We start from the raw sequence: 20,250 nt of genomic DNA, 5'->3' as shown, positions 1-20,250 counted from the left end.
CCCCCCTCTCCTCCGCCCCCCCCCTCTCTCCTCTCCGCCCCCCCCCCCTCCCTCTCCGCCCCCCCTCCTCTCCCCTCTCCCCTCTCCCTCTCGCCCCCCTCCCTCTCCGCCCCCCCCCTCTCCCTCTCGCCCCCTCCCTCTCGCTCCTCTCCGCTCCGCCCCCTCCTCCCGCCCCTCCCTCTCGCCCACTCCTCTCCCCCTCTCCTCTCTCGCCCCCCCCTCTCCCTCGCCCCCCCCTCTCCCTCTCGCCCCCCCCTCTCTCGCCCCCCCCCTCCCTCTCGCCCTCTCCTCTCGCCCCCCCCCTCCTCCTCTCCTCTCCGCCCCCCCTCTCCTCGCCCCTCTCCCTCTCCGCCCCCCTCTCCCTCCTCGCCCCCTCTCTCCCTCTCGCCCCACCCCTCTCCCTCTCCGCCCCCCCCACCCTCTCCCTCCACGCCCCTCCCTCTCTCCCCCCCACCCTCTCCCTCTCACCCCCACCTCACCCTCTCCCTCTCCGCCTCCCTCTCCTCTCCCTCGCGCCACCCCTCGCCCTCGCCCCGACTGGACTCACCTCGGTAGCAGAACGAAGTCAGTCCGGCAACAGGAGGCCGAGGTTCCTGCTGGTGAACAAGGCGGACATTTGGACCCGGTTGGCAGACTCCCATGTACAATTGAGATCGGTGACAGCCGTTTAAAAAACGACGGTTTTGCCGGTCCCGCACTCACGGGAAGAGAGAGAGGGGGAAGTAGAGAGAGGGAAGAGGAGAAGGGGAGAGAGCGAGAGAGAGGGGAAGAGGAGAGAGAGAGAGAGAGAGAAATTTTTTGATTTAAAAAACGCCGGTTTTGCCAGTCCCACACTCACGGGAAGAGAGAGAGGGGAAGTAGAGACAGAGGAAGAGGAGAGAGAGAAGGAGAAGGAGAGGGAGAGAGGGAAGAGGAGAGGAGAGAGAGAGAGAGGGAGGGAAGAGAGAGAGAGAATTTTTTTGTGCTGCAGGCGTGCCTGCACACGCACCGATTGGTCGACCGTCAGGTCACCGAAGCGTAGGATTGGTCAATCGTCAAGTCACTCAACACTCAACTGTAGGATGGCCCGGCAGCGATTGGTCGACCGTCTGTCAACTGTCAGGTCACTCGATTGGTCAACCTTCACGTCACTCAATGCTAATGAGCAAATGAGTGGAACTTTTCCCATTTAATGAGCGGACTTTTGAACGTTTTTTGGATACCGCGGGCGGAATTTTGTCCGGCCGAAACGTAAATACGCCTATGACCGGTCCGTAATCGTAAGCTTTCTTTTGATGTGACGCGCGTAGGTACGCTCTATAACTTTCAAACGTATAGAGAACGGACGGACAGACAGACAGACAGAAGCGCTTTATATATATAGATGCATGCACACACAACAAGTTTCCATTGAGATTTGCCCAAAGCCGCAGTGAATGAGCTGACCCGCTGGAAATGTCACAATCTCAATCCAACTCTCCATTCTCAACCCAACAGCCGCTACCGGGCATGCGCCGTGAGCCTGGCTCTGCGCCTGCGCTGATCGCTTGTTGTGCGATCTGATATTTTCCACAGACTGTGAATCTGAGACTGGGGAGGGAGGTTTCTCAGCCTCGGGGAGCCTGGGCAGTGGGTCCGCAGTTACTGTGGGCAGCACGGAGGAACTACACAGTAAGATCCCACAGCTGCCTGAATTCCCCATTCTATTGACATTTAGATAGATAAAGAAACAGCAATAAGGACATAATCTTAGACAAGATCAATAAACTGCTCTAATAAATAAACACCATCCATGAACGGCTGGTAAAACAGTGGAGAATTCTCCTGCAGCCCTGGCCCATATTTCTCGCCCGTCATTATCAAAACAGGTTTATTAGGGTTTGACTCCACTGGCTGATCTTGGGATCATGCTGTGCGCAGCACGGATGGCCCTGAACAATGCCCATATAGAGTCTTGTGAATGGACGTTAATTTCCCGGACGGACTATTTTAGAACAATTCTCCCCACAGTAAGTACACAGAGGTGCACAGGACCGGGAATACCTGGATATCTGGAGCTTCTGCTGCTCCTGGATATTTCACAGCCCTCGGTTCGAATTTCCTCAGGTCTTTATCCATGTCACCCTTGAATTTGCCGAATCTGATTACTGCATATCTCGCGATTCAGTTTCAGTCCGCTCACTACTCAGCACTCTGAAAGTTCCGTCCTTGTGAGTGAGTTAAACGCCTAAACTGCCCACAATAATAAGACACGCCCTCTCGTTTGTGACAGAAAAATTTTGATTTAAATTCATCAACATTTGACCGTCTCAGTGCTGATTCTATTGCGGCTCTGGATTAAATTGTCAACGTTCAAATGAAAAACACAGAATAGATAGGACAATCTAAAAACATTCATAATATACACGGCGATAAGACAGGAATTGATAACACCAACATTTCCCTCCCATGTTGACACAATGAAGCCAGTGTTAAGGTCTGTCTCACCGACTAAATAAACAGGACAATCGGATTATTGATGAGATTACAGAAACTCTCACCACATTTTAATATAAAGCGCATTAAATTCTCACTGTTTATTTCAATATAATTTGCAGGAAGTGCCAAGCCAGACTGGTGAATGGAAGCAGTCCCTGTGCTGGGAGACTGGAGATTTACGGGAGTGGAACCTGGAGCACGTTTGCGGTGATGGGTCCTGGTTCTTACCGAATGCGGAAGCTGTTTGTAACGAGCTGGGCTGTGGCTCTGCAGTAGCAGCGCCGCTTGATGCTCACTTTGGAGAAGGATCAGGGCCTGTTATTGGTCCGCCTGGCTGCGGACACCAGCGGGATGTTGGAGTAATCTGTTCAGGTAAAAACTGATTGTTATGGAAACATACGGGTTACCAACAAGTAGCGTGCGGCCGCCTCGCGACAGATTATAAATATTCACATCTTGATAAAGGAGAGGGTGTTAAACACTGTTTAGTATTACCTTTCTTCCCTTTCGGGGGAAGAGACAGAATGGTCCACAAATGACCGTCATAATTCACTGCTGACATTGGCTGCCTTGGCCAGTCAGAAGTTAGTTGTTATTTTCAATCCTATTGCTTTGACTGGGCAGTACAGAGCTGACAAGGGGTAAACATTTGCTGCACCTTGTGCTGAGCGGTCTCACTGCTCCTGTTAATGTTTGGGCTGGCGCTGCACTTGTGCTGAGCGGTCTCACTGCTCCTGTTAATGTTTGGCTGGCGCTGCACCTTGTGCTGAGCGGACTCACTGCGCTGTTAATGTTTGGGCTGGCGCTGCACCTTGTGCTGAGCGGTCTCACTGCTCCTGTTAATGTTTGGGCTGGCGCTGCACCTTGTGCTGAGCGGACTCAGTGCTCCTGTTAATGTTTGGGCTGGCGCTGCACCTTGTGCTGAGCGGACTCAGTGCTCCTGTTAATGTTTGGGCTGGCGCTGCACCTTGTTCTGAGCGGACTCATTGCACCTGTTAATGTTTGGGCTGGCGCTGCACCTTGTGCTGAGCGGACTCAGTGCTCCTGTTAATGTTTGGGCTGGCGCTGCACCTTGTGCTGAGCGGTCTCACTGCTCCTGTTAATGTTTGGGCTGGCGCTGCACCTTGTGCTGAGCGGACTCAGTGCACCTGTTAATGTTTGGGCTGGCGCTGCACCTTGTGCTGAGCGGTCTCAGTGCCTCTCAGTAAATCTCCTGTTGACTGGGATTTCACTGCACCTCCTGCTGAATGGCTTTTCGTTGCATTTCATATTGAGTCGCTTTCACTGCACCAGCTGTTGAGTGGACAGTCAATGCTCCAGTGGTGATTGTGGATTCACCTCACGCTCCAATCAAAATTGTACCTTTGAGGCAGAAATTCCGATCATTATGGTTGTGTACGCACCCGTAGGGACATCGGAAATGCCGGTTTCAGGAATGCATTGCGCATGCGCTGGAAACCGGCGTTTCCGATCTGTGAAGAAAGCTCACGAGATCCTCCGCCTGCCCTGGAGCTGGGCCTCTGCAGGTGGAGAATTCCGCCCTTTGGAGACCCTCCGCCTGCAGAAAGCACTTACAATTCTTCCACCTGTAAAAGCATTTATCATTTTAAATACTTTAAAGAAAGATATGTTTATTTTTAGTCCCGTTAAAGGCTTTAATTATTTTGTTCAAAAATTAAAATTTTTGTTTAAAGCATTTAATTTAAGTAATTTATAGTCATTTTAAAAATGTGATGTTTTTAAAAAATGTATTTGAAATTTTTCTTATGTTATGGGTCTGATCTCTATTCATAGATTTGGCTGGTCTTCCTGTCAAGTCTATGAATGGAGATTCCCTACTCTGATTGGCTCCCCATGGCCCACGTGATGCCAGGGGTGCTGCAAACTACCTGCGCCCCTGGGATACGCGTGCCCTGCACACCGGCAGTTTGAAGAGGCACAGCAACGGAAATCTGCGCCTCCCGGGAGCCCTCCGGTCCAGGCGTAGATTTTTCCAAATCGCAGCCCTCTGCCCGCGGGAGGTCTGCGAACAGAATTACTGGGCCAGCAATCAAAGTAAGAATAATACAAGTGAGTGGCGCTGTTAACAATCCATGCTGAGACAATTCCAACAATTTATATTCGAGCAATACTTAGCTTGCCCAGATAGCTGGATATTTGTGCACATGGGGAATTACATTATTCCAATTCTATTTCACCCTTCAGGGTTTTCTACACCACAGTATTGTCCTCTGGTCTGTCCACTTACTCCAGATGGAGCCTTTGGGTTTACCATTCATCACATGTTCGCTCTGTACATTCATACATTTCCTACAACAAATTAATTGTTTCAATGTTCCTTTCTAATTCTAAAACTTCTGAACGAGTGAACACTACTCACCGACTAATGTTCAACGATTATCTAAGGTGGTCGCGGCCCAGAACCTGCTTTCTGTGACAGGGACAGTGAGTAATACAGAGAATCTCCAGATACTAAATTAGAGATTCAATTTCTCTGGAACAGAGAAACCTGTACATGGGATATTGTTTGAAATGAACCCATGGATAGCTGTATTCAAATTATTTTGTGGGAGCGAAGTTGGTCACAACACCTGGCTGTAGGGAAAGTACAGCATATTTAGGTAAATGATGCTGATCATCTGGAGTAAACACATGCCTAGGTTCAGAAGAAACAGAACCGTGAACAATCATGATACTAAATGCAACAACCAATTATTCAGAAGTGAAGTGGAGAAAAGTAACTGGTGAAAAATGCGTGATCGCGAATCGGGGCCCGTTTCACACTCAGTCCGAATTTCTTTTCCATTGAAGTCGTCTTTCTGTACTTCGGCCCAAGAACAATTGCACCTCCAACAATTCTGCAAAGAGGAATCTAAAGTAATTTCAGATCATGGTAAAAGGGTGGGCACAGAGATTAACAGGAACGCGGAATTGAGTGGAGCAGAACCGCAAAACATAAAAGTGTGAACTGAGTTCAGAAAATGAACATGAAGAGGGCAGAGAAGACAATATTACAATCTAAAGAACTGGTGATTATAAAATAGATGATGCACTAAACGATGACCTCCCCTACCTCTAGTAATTGTTAAGTAACAAAATAATTACAATTAACCATTTCAGTGAAAATAATCTCGAGCGGCTAGAAAAGTATATGGGCTGAAAATTAACAAGTTCCCAGGTCTGGACGGTGTTTATCCAAAGGTGACAGAGGACAGGAATGGCAATGGTGACAGACATTATGAGGGATTTGGTTCATTGTAGCCTGAGGAAGTCTCAGAATGCAGTGAGCCCAAGGGATCTGGCCCAGGTGGAATAGAATCAAATATTGACAAAACAGTAAATTAGCAACTCGCAGGTTAAACAGTAAATGCGGCGTCAAATATATGATAGTTTCGGTACAGAATAGACACATTCCCACCAGGGGGAAAGGACGGTCATGCAGAGCTCGAGCTCCCTGGATGTCTAAATATATAGAGCTTAAAATTAAACAGAAAAGCTAAGTTTATGATAAGTGTCAGCTTCGTAATTCAATAGAGAACCAAGCTGAATATAAAAAGCACAGGGTGAACTGAAAAGGAATTAAGAGGGTAAAAGCGAATTTATGGGAATAGATTAGCGTGTAACATCAAAGGGGAACCAAATGTCTTTTATAAACATATAAATAGTAAAAGGGTAGTCAAAGGAAATGTGGAGCCAAGTGGGCACCAGCAAGGAAATCTTCTCGTGGAGCCAGCCGGCATGGCTGAGGTACAAAACGAGTACATTGCCTCTACCTTTACTGAGAATAGGACGCAGCCATTGTCCCATTAAAGGAGGAGGTATTAGACACATGGGATAGGAGTAAAAATAGATAAAGTGGAAATATTTAAAAAGCTGGCACTGCTCAAAGTAGAAAAGTTACCTGGTCTGCAAGGAATGCATCCTAGGATGTGGAGGGAAGTAAGGTTGAAAATTGCAGAGGCTCTGGCCAGTCTCCCAATCCTCCTCAGATATGGAAGTGATACCAGTTGACTTGGGGATTGCAAATGTTTCACCCCTGTGCAAAAAAGGGGCGAGGGGTAAACCTGTCAACTACAGCCCAGTCAGCCTAATGTCAGTGGTGGGGAAACATTTAGAGATAATAATTCGGGTCAATATTTATTGGCACTTAAAAAATATTGGTTACTAAAAGAAAGCCGGCACAGGTTTCTTAAAGCCAAATCGTGTTTGACTAACTTGATTGAGTTCTTTCATGAAGTACCGGAGACAGTAGATGAGAGTAGTACTGCTGGTATTGTTTATATGGACTTTCAAAAGGCGTTTGACAAAGAACTACATGATATATTTAGCAGCAAAATTGAAGCCGATGGGATTAAAAGGGCAGCGGCTACGTGGAAACGAAATTGGCTAAGGAACAGAAAGCAGAGATTAGTCGTGAACGGATAGTTTTCAGCCTGGAGGGAAGAGTGCAGTGGTGTCACCCAGTAATCGAAATTCGGGCCACTGCTCTTTTTGATCTATATAAATGACGAGGACTTGGGCATAGAGGGCATCATTTCAGATTTTGCAGATTCCATCATCTGACGGAAATGTATCAAACAGTGACGAGGATAGTAACAGACTCCAGGAGGACAAAGACAGACAGGTGGAATGGGCAGACAGATGACCGCTGATATTTAATGCAGAGAAGCGTGAAGGGATTGGTTTTGGCAGGAGGAATGAGGAGAGGCAATATAAACTAAATGATACAATTTAAAGGGGTTGCAAAACAGAGAGAACTGAAGTGTACGTACACAAATCTTTAAAGATGGCAGGACAATTTGAGAATGCTGTTAAAATGGCTTAGGAGATCCATGACTTTATAAATAGAGTCATAGAGTACAAAAGCAAGGACGTAATTTTAAACATTTATAAAACACTAGTTAAGTCCCAGCTGGAATATTGTGGCCAATTCTGGACACCACACTTTAGGAAAGATGTGAAGTCTTTAGGAAAGGTGCAGAGGGGATTTAATGGTATGATACCAGGGGTGAAAAACTTCAGTTACCTGGAGAAACTGGGTTGTTCTCTTTAGAGCACAGAAGGTTAAGTTGGGGGGGGGGTGGTGGATCTTCTGATGGAAGGTCATCGACTTGAAACGTTAACTCTGTTTCCCTCCCACAGGTGCTGCCTGATCTGATGAGTATTTCCAACATTTTCTGTTTTTATTTCAGATTTCCATTTTGCTTTAGTATTAATGTTAAGGGGAGATTTGATATAGGTGATTAAAATCAGGTAGGGATCCGATAGAGTTAATAAAGATGAAATTTTTCAGTGGCACAATGCTGGGTAGCCAGAGGACAAAGATTTATGGTAATTGGCAAAATAACCTGAGGCGAAATGAGGAGAAATGTTTATGCAGCGAGTTGTTATGATCTGGAATGCACTGCTGGGAAGGGTGGTGGAAGCAGATTCAAGAATAACTTTCAAAAGGGCATTGGAGAAATACTTGAAGTGCAAAAGTATTGCAGAGCTATTGAGAAATGACAGGGGACTGGGACTAATTAGATAGCTCCTTCAAAGTGCTGGCACAGGCAGGATGGAACGAATGGCCTCCAACTGTGCTGTATCATTCTCTGATTCTGTGATTCTGAGTTATGTGTGATTGAATTTTTGAGCAGGTCCTTAACAAGGAGGTCAGGGGAATGTCTTTGGATGGTGTCTTTATGGCATTAGATAAGGTTCTGCAAAAGCGATTATGAGCATAAATAAAAGTGCCCGTGATTGAAGGTTACCTTTTAACATGGGCTAGTAATTGTTTTGGTGGTAGGGCACAGGGAGTACAGATAAAGTGAAAACTTTGATTGGCGGGATAAGGCAAGTAATGTTCTTCACGGATCTGTATGTGGGCTCAGCTTTTCACCATATTAAGTAATGACTTGGATGATGGAACAGAAAGTTGTATACCCAATTTTGCAGAATATTCTAAGTTGTGCGGCACAGTAAGTTGTGCAGACGGGATCAGAAAGTTACAACGGGGCACAAACAGATCAAGTGAGTGGGCGAGTCCGTGGCAGGTGGAATTCATTGTAGGCAAGTGTGAAGTCATTCATTTTGGATCCAAGAAAGACCAATCGGTATATTTTCGTAATGGTGGGAGACTAGGAACTGTGGAGGAGCAAATGGGATTGTGTGCCCCGGCAAACAAATCACTAACAGCTATGCGCAGGTATAACAATAATGAAAAAGGCTACTGAAATATCAGGCTTGATAGCAAGCAGGCTGGAATACAAATGAGAGGGAGTGTTGCTTGATTGTACAGAGCCTTGGTCAAACCCCACCTGGAGTACAGCGTTCAGTCATGGGCACTAAACATCAGGAAGGATATATTGGTCTCTGAGAGGGCGCTGCGCAGATTCACCAGAATGAAACCAGGGCTAAAAGCGTTAAATTATGAGGACAGGTTTCATAAATTTGCTTTGTATAACATTGAGCTTAGAAAGTTCAGGGGTTATGTAATTGAGATATTTAAAGTGATACAAAAAATTGGATGAGTAGATACCAAGAAAGTATTTCCTCTGGTGTGGGAATCTAGAGCTAGGGCACAATCTTAAAGTTAGAGCTCGGCCTTTCAGGCGTGAGATCAGGAAGCACGTTGACATATAAAAACGGTAGCAGAAATCAGGAATTCCCTCCCCCAAAAGACAGGTGTAAATTTCGAGGCTGAGATCGATAGATTTTTGGTAGGTAAATGCATCAAGAGATCTGGAGTAAAGGCAGGAACATGGAGTTGAGGTCCAGATCAGCCATGACCTAACTGAATGGAGGAACAGGCTCAGGGGCTGAATGGTCTACTCCTGTATCTATATTCCTGGTTTTATTAATAGTAGGAACACAGCAGTAGCAATACTGGTGCTAAAAGCTGTAGTATCAGTGAACTCATTAGCAGTAATAATGGTAGTTGTAGTAGTGGTATCAGTAGCAGGACTAGTATAATGGTAATACTAGCATTAATAGTGGTAGTAACAGTCGTTGTAATGGTGATAATAGTTGTAGAAGTAATAATAGTCATGGTGATAGGCGTAATAGTTGTTTTTATTAAGCTGTAAACAGATGAGATGTGAATCCAGCTTAAAATATTTTTCCGACGTTATTTTAATTCATCAATATAAAATTAATATATTAATATTTAGTTCACAGAGATCTCAGACTGGTATCCGGGGACACCGGGTGCTCCGGCCGGGTGGAAGTGCTACACGGAGAGCAGTGGGGGACGCTGTGTGATGTTTACTTCGGTTTAGAAGACGCCAGCGTGGTCTGTGAGCACCTTCAGTGCGGGGCAGTCACCGCAACCCCGGGAGCAGCTCACTTTGGGGAGGGAACCGGCCCAGTGTGGAAGGAGAACTACAGGTGCCGGGGGAACGAGTCCCGATTGTGGGATTGTCCGGTTTCATCCTGGGATCAGTTTAACTGCTCACATGGAAATGACACCAGTGTCATCTGCTCGGGTGAGTCAACTCAGTGTATTGAACTGTAGATGTTTCCATTGCCACTGAGCGAGTCTGGGTTCTGTTTGTCGGTCGATTTGTCTCAAGTGAATTAGTAATGAGCCAAAGGTTTCAATGCAGCACAAGTGCAGCTGTCCTTAGCCCGCCAGTACACTTCACACCTAATCTCAGCTGCCTTTTGTCTCCACGGGCCCATTACCATCTCATATGACTTCTAATACCTTTTATTGTCTCCTTTTCTTCTTTTGTTCGATCGCAGCTTTGCCTTCGATCTTTTTATTTTCTTTCCAGTTTTGAAGAAGGGTTTCAACCCGAAACGTCAACTCAAATTTCCCTCCACGGATGTTGCCTGACCTGCTGAGTTTTTCCAGCATTCTCTGTTGTTATTTTGTAATCAGTGACTGTCTCGTGTTGCGGTGTTTATCTCTGTCCGGGTGAATCCAGAGCATTACCCAGAATGCACCACCCAGAGCCGCTGGCAGAAACGTTCAAACTGCAAAACGGGGATCGCTGCTGCCCAATGGAAATGCTGCACCTGTATTTTATTATTGATATTATTCATTCACGGGATGTGGACCTCGCCCCAGGACCAGCAGTTATAACCCATCAATCTTCCCCCTTTCCCGCCGTTAGAGCAGTGACTATAAATCAAATATACTTGATTTGCTGCGAAATAGTTTGAAACGCTCAATCAATTTAAACTTTTCTCTGTTTCACTCCATATTGGATAAGATGAACTGTGAGCAGCCGAGACTCATGCTAAGCCCGTGCTTCTGCCTTTGATCACAGCTCCTATCAATAGCCGGCCTGGGCCGCCCGCTCCCAGTTTGTTTTTAACCCCTTTCCCCAGATTAGCCTCCGGAAGCTGCTCGGCGTCTCTCTAAACTCAATTCACTGAGAAAAGGTAATGGGGGAGAGGATCTGCCTACAAGTCTTGTGGGTAATTATTACAGGAATTTAATCATTAAAATTTATAATAACTGTCCGGGTGAGAGTTAGTTAATTATGGGATATTTTGGCTCAGTTTAACCGTTGTTTCAGTTTCCAAACTTAATTTTTCTGGTTATAGTTTCTAAGGGCTCTGTTGTGTAGTGGGGAGTCCTAGTAAACAAGGGCCCTTGAGTATATCATTCAATTTTCTTTTAATTAGTGGTATTCATTTGAATTAATTTAATTTGAATTAAAAAAGTGTCATGGCAGCACAGCTCGGCCCCGTGGCATGCTCCTCCTGCACTCTGTGGGAAATCAGGGACACTTCCTGTGTTACTGATGACCATGTGTGCAGGAAGTGTATCCAGCTGCAGCTACTGACAGACCGCATTGTGGCGCTGGAGCTGCGAATGGATACACACTGGAGCATTCACGATGCTGAGGACATAGTGGATAGCACGTTCAGGGAGTTGGTCACACCGCAGGTAAAGGCTGCACAGGCAGGAAGCGAATGGGTGACCGCCAGGCAGAGTAGTAGGTGCAGGCAGGTAGGGCAGGGGTCCCCTGTGGCCATTCCTCTCTCAAACAGATTAACCACTTTTGATATTGTTGAGGGAGTTGGCATATCGGGGGAAGGCAGAAGTAGCCAACTTCCTGGCAGCATGGGTGGATCTGCTGCACAGGATGGGAGGAAAAAGAGTGGGAGAGCTACAGTAATAGTGGATTCTATTGTAAGGGGAATAGATAGGCATTTCTGCGACCGCAAATGAGGCTCCAGGATGGGATGTTGCCTCCCTGGTGCAAGGGTCAAGGATGTTTCGGGGCGGCTGCAGGGCATCCTGGAGGGGGAGGGTGAACAGCCAGCTGTACTGGTGCATATAGGTATCAACGCTATAGGTAAAAAACGGGATGAGGTCCTAAAAGCTGAATATAGGGAGTTAGGAGTTACATTTAAATATAGGACCTCAAAGCTAGTAATCTCAGGATTGCTACCAGTGCCACGTGCTAGTCAGAGTAGAAACATAAGGATATTTCAGATGAATACGTGGCTAGAGGAATGGTGCAAGGGGGAGTGATTCAAATTCCTGGGACATTGGAACTGGTTCTGCATGAGGTGGAACCAGTACAAACTGGACAGTTTGCACCTGGGCAGGACAAGGACCGATGTTCTAGGGGCAGTGTTTGCTAGTGCTGTTGGGGAGGGTTTAAACTAAAATGTCAGGGTGTTGCGAACCTGTGCAGGGAGACAGAGGAAAGGGAAGCAAGGATAGAAGCAAACCAGGAAGGAGAAAAGCAAAAGTGGAAGGCAGAGAAATCAAGTGTGCAAATCAGACAGGGCCACAGTAAATAATAATTCTAAAAGGACTAAGAGTCATAGAGTCATAGAGTTTTACAGCACAGAAAGAGGCCCTTCGGCCCATCGCGTCTGCGCCGTCCATCAATCCCTGTCCAGTCCAATCCCATTTTCCAGCATTTGGTCCATAGCCTTGTATGCAATGGCATTTCAAGTGCTCATGCAAATGCTTCTTGAATGTTGTGAGGGTTCCTGCCTCTACCACCCTTTCAGGCAGTGAGTTCCAGATTCCAACCACCCTCTGGGTGAAAAAGTTCCTCCTCAAATCCCCTCTAAATCTCCTGCCCCTTAACCTGAATCTATGCCCCCTTGTTATTGACCCCCCTACTAAGGGGAAAAGTTCCTCTTTATCTACCCTATCTATGCCCCTCATCATTTTGTACACCTCAATCAGGTCCCCCCTCAGCCTTCTTTGCTCCAAGGAAAACAACCCCAGCCTGTTTAGTCTTTCTTCATAGCTGAGGCGCTCCATCCCAGGTAACATCCTGGTGAATCTTCTCTGCACCCTCTCCAAAGCAATCACATCCTTCCTATAGTGAGGCGACCAGAACTGCACACAGTACTCCAGCTGTGGCCTCACCAGCGTTTTGTACAGCTCCATCATAACCTCCCTGCTCTTATATTCTATGCCTCGGCTAATGAAGGCAAGTATCCCATATGCCTTTTTACCCACCTTATCTACCTGTTCCGCTGCCTTCAGGGATCTATGTACATGTACACAAAGGTCCCTCTGACCCTCTGTACTTCCTAGGGTCCTACCACTCATTGTGTATTCCCTTGCCTTATTTGCCCGTCCAAAATGCATCACCTCGTACTTTTCAGGGTTAAATTCCATTTGCCACTTTTCCGCCCATCTGACCAACCCGTTTATATCGTCCTGTAGCCTGAGGCTTTCCTCCTCGCAATTTACCACCCCACCAATTTTCGTGTCATCTGCGAACTTACTGATCATACCTTTTACATTCTCATCCAAATCATTTATGTAGATCACAAACAACAAGGGACCCAGCACCGATCCCTGAGGTACCCCACTGGACACAGGCTTCCAGTCACAAAAGCAACCTTCGACCATCACCCTCTGCCTCCTGCCACTCAGCCAGTTTAGGATCCAACGCACCAAGGCACCATGGATCCCATGGGCTCTTACCTTCTGGCCAGTCTCCTATGCGGGACTTTGTCAAAAGCTTTACTGAAGTCCATGTAAACCACATCCACAGCATTTCCCTCATCCTCCCCCCTAGTCACCCCCTCGAAAAATTCAATCAGATTTGTCAGACATGATTTACCCTTGACAAAGCCATGCTGACTATCCCCGATTAATCCTTGCCTCTCCAAGTGGAGACAAATTTTGTCCCTCAGAATTTTTTCCAATAATTTCCCTACCACAGATGTTAGGCTCACTGCCCTGTAATTCCCTGGTTTATCCCTGCTACCCTTCTTGTATAATGGTACTACATTAGCTGTTCTCCAGTCCTCTGGTACATCCCCTGTGGCCAGAGAGGTTCTGAAAATTTGTGTCAGAGCCCCTGCAATCTCCTCCTTTGCCTCCCACAGCAGCCTGGGATACATCTCGTCTGGGTCTGGGGATTTTTCCACTTTTTGGCCTGCTAAAACCGCCAGCACCTCCTCCCACTCGATGCTAATATGTTCAAGTATGTCACAGTCCCCTTGCCCGATTTCTATGTCTGCATCGTCTTTCTCCATAGTGAACACAGATGCAAAAAATTCATTTAAAACCCTGCCTACACCATCTGGCTCTACACACAGATTGCCACTTTGGTCCCCAATGGGCCCTACCCTTTCCCTGGTAGAGTGTTAAAAAACAAGCCTGAAGGCTTTGTGTCTTAATGCGAGGAGCATTCATAATAAAGTGGATGAATTAGCTGCACAAATAGATGTAAACCGATAAGATATAATTGGGATTACGGAGGCATGGCTCCAGGGTGACCAAGGCTGGGAATTCAACATCCAGGGGTATTCAATATTCAGGAAGGACAGGCAAAAAGGAAAAGGAGGTGGGGTAGCATTGCTGTTTAAAGTGGAGATTAACAAAATAGTAAGGAAGGATATTAGCTCTGATGATGTGGGATCTGCATAGGTCGAGTGGAGAAATACCAAGGGGCAGAAAACGTTAGTGGGAGTTGTATACAGACCCCCAAACAGCAATGCTGAGGTTGGGGATGGCATTAAACAGGAAATTAGAGATGCGTGCAATAAGGGCACAGCAGTTATCATGGTTGACTTTAATCTAGATATAGATTGGGATAACCAAATTAGTAACAAAATTGTGGAGGCGGAATTCCTAGAGTGTATACGAGATGGTTTCCTGGACCAACATGTCGAGGAACCAACTAGAGATCAGGCCATCTTAGACTGGATATCAGGTAATGAGAAAGGATTGATTAGCAATTTTGTTGTGCGAGGCTCCTTGGGGAGGAGCGATCATAATATGATAGAGTTTTTCATTAAGATGGAGAGTGAAATAGTTGACACAGAGACTGGGGCCCTGAATTTAAATAAAGGAAACTACGATGGTATGATGCGCGAACTGGCTAGGATTGATTGGGGAACGTTTGTTAACGGGTTGACGGTGGAGAGGCAATGGCAAACATTTAAAGATCGCATGGATGAAGTATAGAATTTGTTCATCACTGTCTGGCATAAAAATAAAACAAAAAAGGTGGTGCAACCATGGCTAACAAGGGAAATTAGGGATAGCATAAGATCCAAGGAGAGGACATATACATTGGCAAGAAAAAGCAGCAAACATGAGGATTGGGAGCATGTTAGGATTCACCAAAGGAGGACAAAGGTGATAAGTAAGAGGAGGGCAATATAATATGAGAGTAAGCTTTCAGGGAACATAAAAACTGACTATAAAAGCTTCTATAGATATGTAAAGAGAAAAAGATTGGTGAAGTCAGGCATAGGTCCTTTGCAGTCAGAACCAGGCGAATTTATAATGCACAACAAATAAATGGCTGAACAATTAAATACATACTTTGATTCTGTCTTCACAAAGGAGGACACAAATAACATCCCTGAGATGTCGAGGAAAATAGGGTCGAATGAGAGGGAAGAACTGAATGAAATCAGTATTTGTAGGGAAATGGTATTAGGGAAATTGACTTGATTGAAGGCCGATAAATCCCCAGGGCTGATAATCTACATCCTAGGGTAATTAAGGAAGTAGCCCAGAAATAGTAGATGCATTGCTGATCATCTTCCAAATTTCTATAGACTCTGGCACAGTTCCTGAAGATTGGAGGGTAGCTAATGTAACCCCACTATTTAATAAAGGCGGTAGAGCGAAAACCGAGAATTATAGACCAGTAAGCCTGACATCAGTAGTGGGGAAAATGCTCGAGTCCATTATAAAAGATGTAATAGCAGAGCACTTGGAAAACAGTGACAGGACTGGACAAAGTCAACATGGATTTACAAAAGGTAAATCGTGCTTGACTAATCTACTGGAATTTTTTTGAGGATATAACTGGTAGAATAGATAAGGGAGAACCAGTGGATGTGGTGTATTGGAGTTTCAGCAGGCTTTCGATAAGGACCTGCATAAGAGGTTAACGTGTAAAGTTAAAGCACATGGGATTGGGGGTAAGTTTCTGACATGGATAGAGAACTGGTTGGCAGACAGGAAGCAAAGAGTTGGAATAAATGGGTCTTTTTCTGAGTGGCAGGCAGTGACTAGTGGGGTACCGCAGGGATCGGTGCTAGGACCCCAGCTAATCACAATATATATTCATGATCTAGACGAGGGAACTAGATGTAATATCTCCAAGTTTGCAGACGACACATAGCTAGGTGGGCGTGTGTCCTGTGAGGAGGATGCCGAGAAACTCCAGTATGATTTGGACAGGTTGAGTTATTGGGGAGATGCATGGCAGATGCAGTATAATGTGGATAAATGCGAGGTTGTCCACTTTGGTGGCAAAAACAGGAAGGCAGATTATTATCTGAACAATAGATTGGGAGAAGGGGAAGTGCAACGAGACTTGGGTGTCCTTGTGCACCAGTCGCTGAAGGTAAGCATGCAGGTGCAGCAGGCGGTTAAGAAGGCAAATGGTATGTTGGCCTTCATAGCGAGAGGATTCAAGAACAGGAGCAAGGATGTCTTGCTGCAGTTGTACAGGGCCTTGGTGAGACCACACCTTGAGTATTGTGTGCAGTTTTGGTCGCCTTATCTGAGGAAGGATGTTCTTGCCATGGAGGGAGAGCAACGAAGATACACCAGACTGATACCTGGGATGACAGGAATGACGTATCAGGAGAGATTGTGTCGGTTGGGCTTATATTCGCTGGAGTTCAGAAGAATTAGAGGGGATATCATTGAAAATTACAAAATTCTAACAGGACTAGACAGACTAGATGCAGGAAGGATGTTCCCAATGGCGGGGGTGTCCAGAACCAGAGGTCACAGTCTAAGGATAAGGGGTAAGCCATTTAGGACAGAGATGAGGAGCAATTTCTTCACCCAGAGAGTGGTGAACCTGTGGAATTCTCTACTACTAGAAAAGGTAGTTGAGGCCAATTCACTAAATATATTCAAGAAGGATTTAGATATATTTTTAAGGCTAAAGGAATCAAGGGCTATGGGGAGAAAGCAGAGACAGGGTACTGAGTTTGGATGATCTGCCATGATGTCATTGAATGGCGGAGCAGGCTCGGGGTGCCGAATGGCCTACTCCTGCTCCTATCTTCTACGTTTCTATGTTTCTGTGTTGCTCTCAATGTGTTTCTTTTTGTAGATGAAGGTTGGCCGCCGAGACTGACTAATGGGGGAAGCCGCTGTGACGGGCGAGTGGAGATTTACTACAACGGCAGCTGGGGAAGAGTGCGGGACAACCTCTGGGACCTAAACGATGCCAACGTGGTCTGCAGACAGCTGGACTGCGGCTCTGCGATAGCCGCTTATAACTCTTCAAAGTACGGAGAGAGTGAAGGGCCCGTGTGGGTGAATGATGTCCAGTGTGAAGGAAACGAGTCTCAGCTCCGGAACTGCAGCTCATTCACATTGAATCCATCTCTCAATGACAGCATCGGCGTAGGGGTCCTGTGTTCAGGTGAACAAATGGTTCAATTTTACAGAACCATCAAGGGGAATATCTAATCTGCTGAGAAAAGTGGTAATATTGGTCACTTGTTCCTCGGTGTCTCTACACCAGTTATTTAACTCAGTGGGTGAGAGCAAAGCGAGAGGACACGGGCTGAAGGGAGAAACATCAACAACGATAAGTTGCATTGTTTTGCGCCTTTAACAAAGACAAACGTCGCAAGGCGTTTCCCAAGAGCGCAATCAGACTGGAAACTGACACAGAGCCCAACAAGGAGATATTAGAAAGGGTGTCTCAAAGCTTGGTCAGAGGGTAGATTTCAAGAGGGCGGCTTAAATGTGGACAGGCTGAGATGTTTAGGGAGGGATCACGTTGCAAATCAGCTCCATTGTGCAGCATATCAGTGTAGACAGATGAGCTGGAGTTATACTGGGGTAGGTTTCAGTGTACTGTGTATAAACGAAATGAACATGGGCTAAAGATAAATGAAATAGGAGATGAGAGTAAATGTCAAGCAAGGTAATGAATACGGGTGACAAAACCTAACAAGGAGCAGATACAATTATAGAACATGAGCATAAAATGACTGTTAAAAATAGAGGAAGTGAAACGATTAGTAAAAACACGTTCAATTGCCTGAACAACAATGTGCACAAGACTCGAAACAAAATGAGGGAACTGGAGACAATGAATCCCAGCAGCCAGAGGTAGCAGGAATATCTTAAACATTTCTCTGCTGTGCATTCTATATAATATGGAAGAGTAGACAGATGTTCAGTTGTATAGTTTCATTTATCTGTCACAGCCGCTTTAAAAGGTCAGAATTTTTCGGCTGGAGAGGATACAATGGGTTGGATTGAGTGATGAGGTTCATGTGTATTGGAAGTATAATCCTCCTGTACTGTTCTCCAACAGGACACGTGCAGTTAAGGCTGTCTGCCGGTGGAAGCCCATGTGCTGGGCGAGTGGAGGTTTATTACAATGGGACCTGGGGTTCAGTTTGTGATGATTCCTGGGACCTGGCCGACGCTAACGTGGTTTGCAAACAGCTGGGTTGCGGAAATGCATTGGACGTGGAACTTCCTGCTGCTTGTGGACCAGGCTCAGGCCCAGTTTGGTTGGATGAACTGAACTGTTCGGGTGACGAATCTTTTCTGTGGGAATGTCCCTCAGCACCGTGGGGTAACCACGACTGTGCTCATAAAGAAGATGTGAGGATGATGTGTTCAGGTAAGGGCGCTTTCAACCTGCTCATTTTCTGCAGTGTTATTCGCAATGCTTCAGACAGGAGATATTACAGAGAATTACATAGAACATAAGAAGTAGGAGCAGGATTAGGCCATACAGCCCTTCGGGCCTGCTCCGCCATTCAATAGGGTCATGGCTGATCCGAACCTAGACTCACATCCACTTCCCTGCCCACTCCCCATAACCGTTAATACCCTTATCAGCTAGGAAACTGTCTATCTCCGTTTCAAATTTATTTAATGTCGCAGCTTCCACAGCTCTCTGAGGTAGCAAATTCCATAGATTTACTACCCTCTGAGTGAAGAAGTTTCTCCTCATCTCAGTTTTGAAACAGCAGCCCCTTATTCTAAGATTATGCCCCCTAGTTCTCGTCTCACCAACAGTGGAAACATCCTCCCTGCATCCACCCGTTCAATCCCCCTCAGAATCTTATATGTTTCAATAAGATCACCTCTCATTCTTCTAAACTCCAATGAGTATAGGCCCAATCTGCTCAACCTTTCGTCATACATCAACCACTTCATCCCAGGACTCAACCTAGTGAACCTTCTCTGCACTGCCTCCAATGCAAGTATATCCTTCCTTAAATATGGAGACCAAAACGGTGTGCAGTACTCCAGGTGCGGTCTCGCCAGTGCCCTGTAAAGTTTTATCTTTCTTATGTGTTTGGAATGTAGATGTATTTCTGAAATAATTACCGACACCGGTGCAACATGTGTTGTGCAGTATGAACCCAAAGCGGGTTATCAATCGAACCACCTGGATATTTCGTGTTTCATTGACAGAGCACAAAGAGATGCGGCTGGTGAAAGGACAGCATCGCTGTGAGGGAAGAGTGGAAGTGTTCTACAATGGGACCTGGGGAACAGTGTGCACGGAGAAACTGGATCGACATGATGCAGAAGTGATCTGTAAACAGTTACAGTGCGGCCCCCTCATATCTATTGAGCATAACACTCGGTCATTCGGAGCGGGATCCGGACCCATTTGGCTCGATGAGATGGAATGTAATTCACATGAGTCGACCCTTTGGCAGTGTCAGTCAGACCCTTGGGGCGAACACAACTGTCATCACTGGGAGGATGCAGGTGTTGTTTGTTCAGGTAACACAAGGAAACTCTCAATGTGCGGGTGTCATTTCAAACATTGCTGTCCAATAGAGTCAGCATATTTCTCTTCTCAACAGAAGCCAAAGTGCCGGAGAGATCCCACAGTTCAAGGGTCTGCGATCGAGAATCTCGTTCTAAACATGGACATTCACCAGGTGCTTCCTCCTCTTCGTTATACCAACTATCTGACTTGTATTCCAGGCTTGTACTAAATAAATAACAATAAATGATTATCTTTGATAGACTCGGGACAACCGTTGCGGCTGGTTGGAGGCAACACCAACTGCTCCGGGAGAGTGGAGATATTGTCCAATAACAGCTGGGGCATGGTGTGTGATGACTCCTGGGATATGGCCGATGCCAATGTTGTCTGCAGACAGCTGGGTTGCGGCGCCGCTCTATTAGCCGCAGGAGGGGCCGCAATTGCCCAGGGTGCCGGTCTTATCTGGCTGGATGAAGTGAAGTGCACCGGAAGTGAATCTTTTCTGTCCGACTGTCGTTCCTCACCGCCAGGTCAACATGACTGTGATCACAAGGAAGATGCCAGTGTGATTTGTTCCGGTAACATGCCTCATGGATTTCAGAAATTTAAAACAACGTTTATATTTTTAATGTAAAAT

At 46.1% G+C, this 20,250-nt stretch overlaps 1 pseudogene across 1 annotated transcript in view; it reads left to right on the top strand.

Annotated features, from left to right (window-relative positions):
• The window catches only part of LOC147098135 (scavenger receptor cysteine-rich domain-containing protein DMBT1-like), a 25,913-nt pseudogene extending 5,666 nt beyond the window's left edge, over positions 1-20,247 (top strand). Inside the window, exons 2-8 of the transcript XR_015074228.1 lie at positions 2,577-2,829; positions 9,609-9,923; positions 16,968-17,282; positions 18,189-18,503; positions 19,307-19,624; positions 19,708-19,785; positions 19,874-20,247. The product of XR_015074228.1 is annotated as a scavenger receptor cysteine-rich domain-containing protein DMBT1-like (transcript). The remainder of the gene's footprint in view (positions 1-2,576; positions 2,830-9,608; positions 9,924-16,967; positions 17,283-18,188; positions 18,504-19,306; positions 19,625-19,707; positions 19,786-19,873) is intronic.
• The last annotated feature ends 3 nt before the right edge of the window (positions 20,248-20,250 follow it).

The sequence above is a fragment of the Somniosus microcephalus genome, chromosome 30 (assembly GCF_052327205.1).
Source record: "Somniosus microcephalus isolate GS21.2 chromosome 30, FLI_Smic_1.0, whole genome shotgun sequence".
Lineage (NCBI taxonomy): Eukaryota > Metazoa > Chordata > Chondrichthyes > Squaliformes > Somniosidae > Somniosus > Somniosus microcephalus.
The sequence above is the reverse complement of the archived record's forward strand: the minus strand, read 5'-3'. Positions and strand labels throughout refer to the sequence as shown.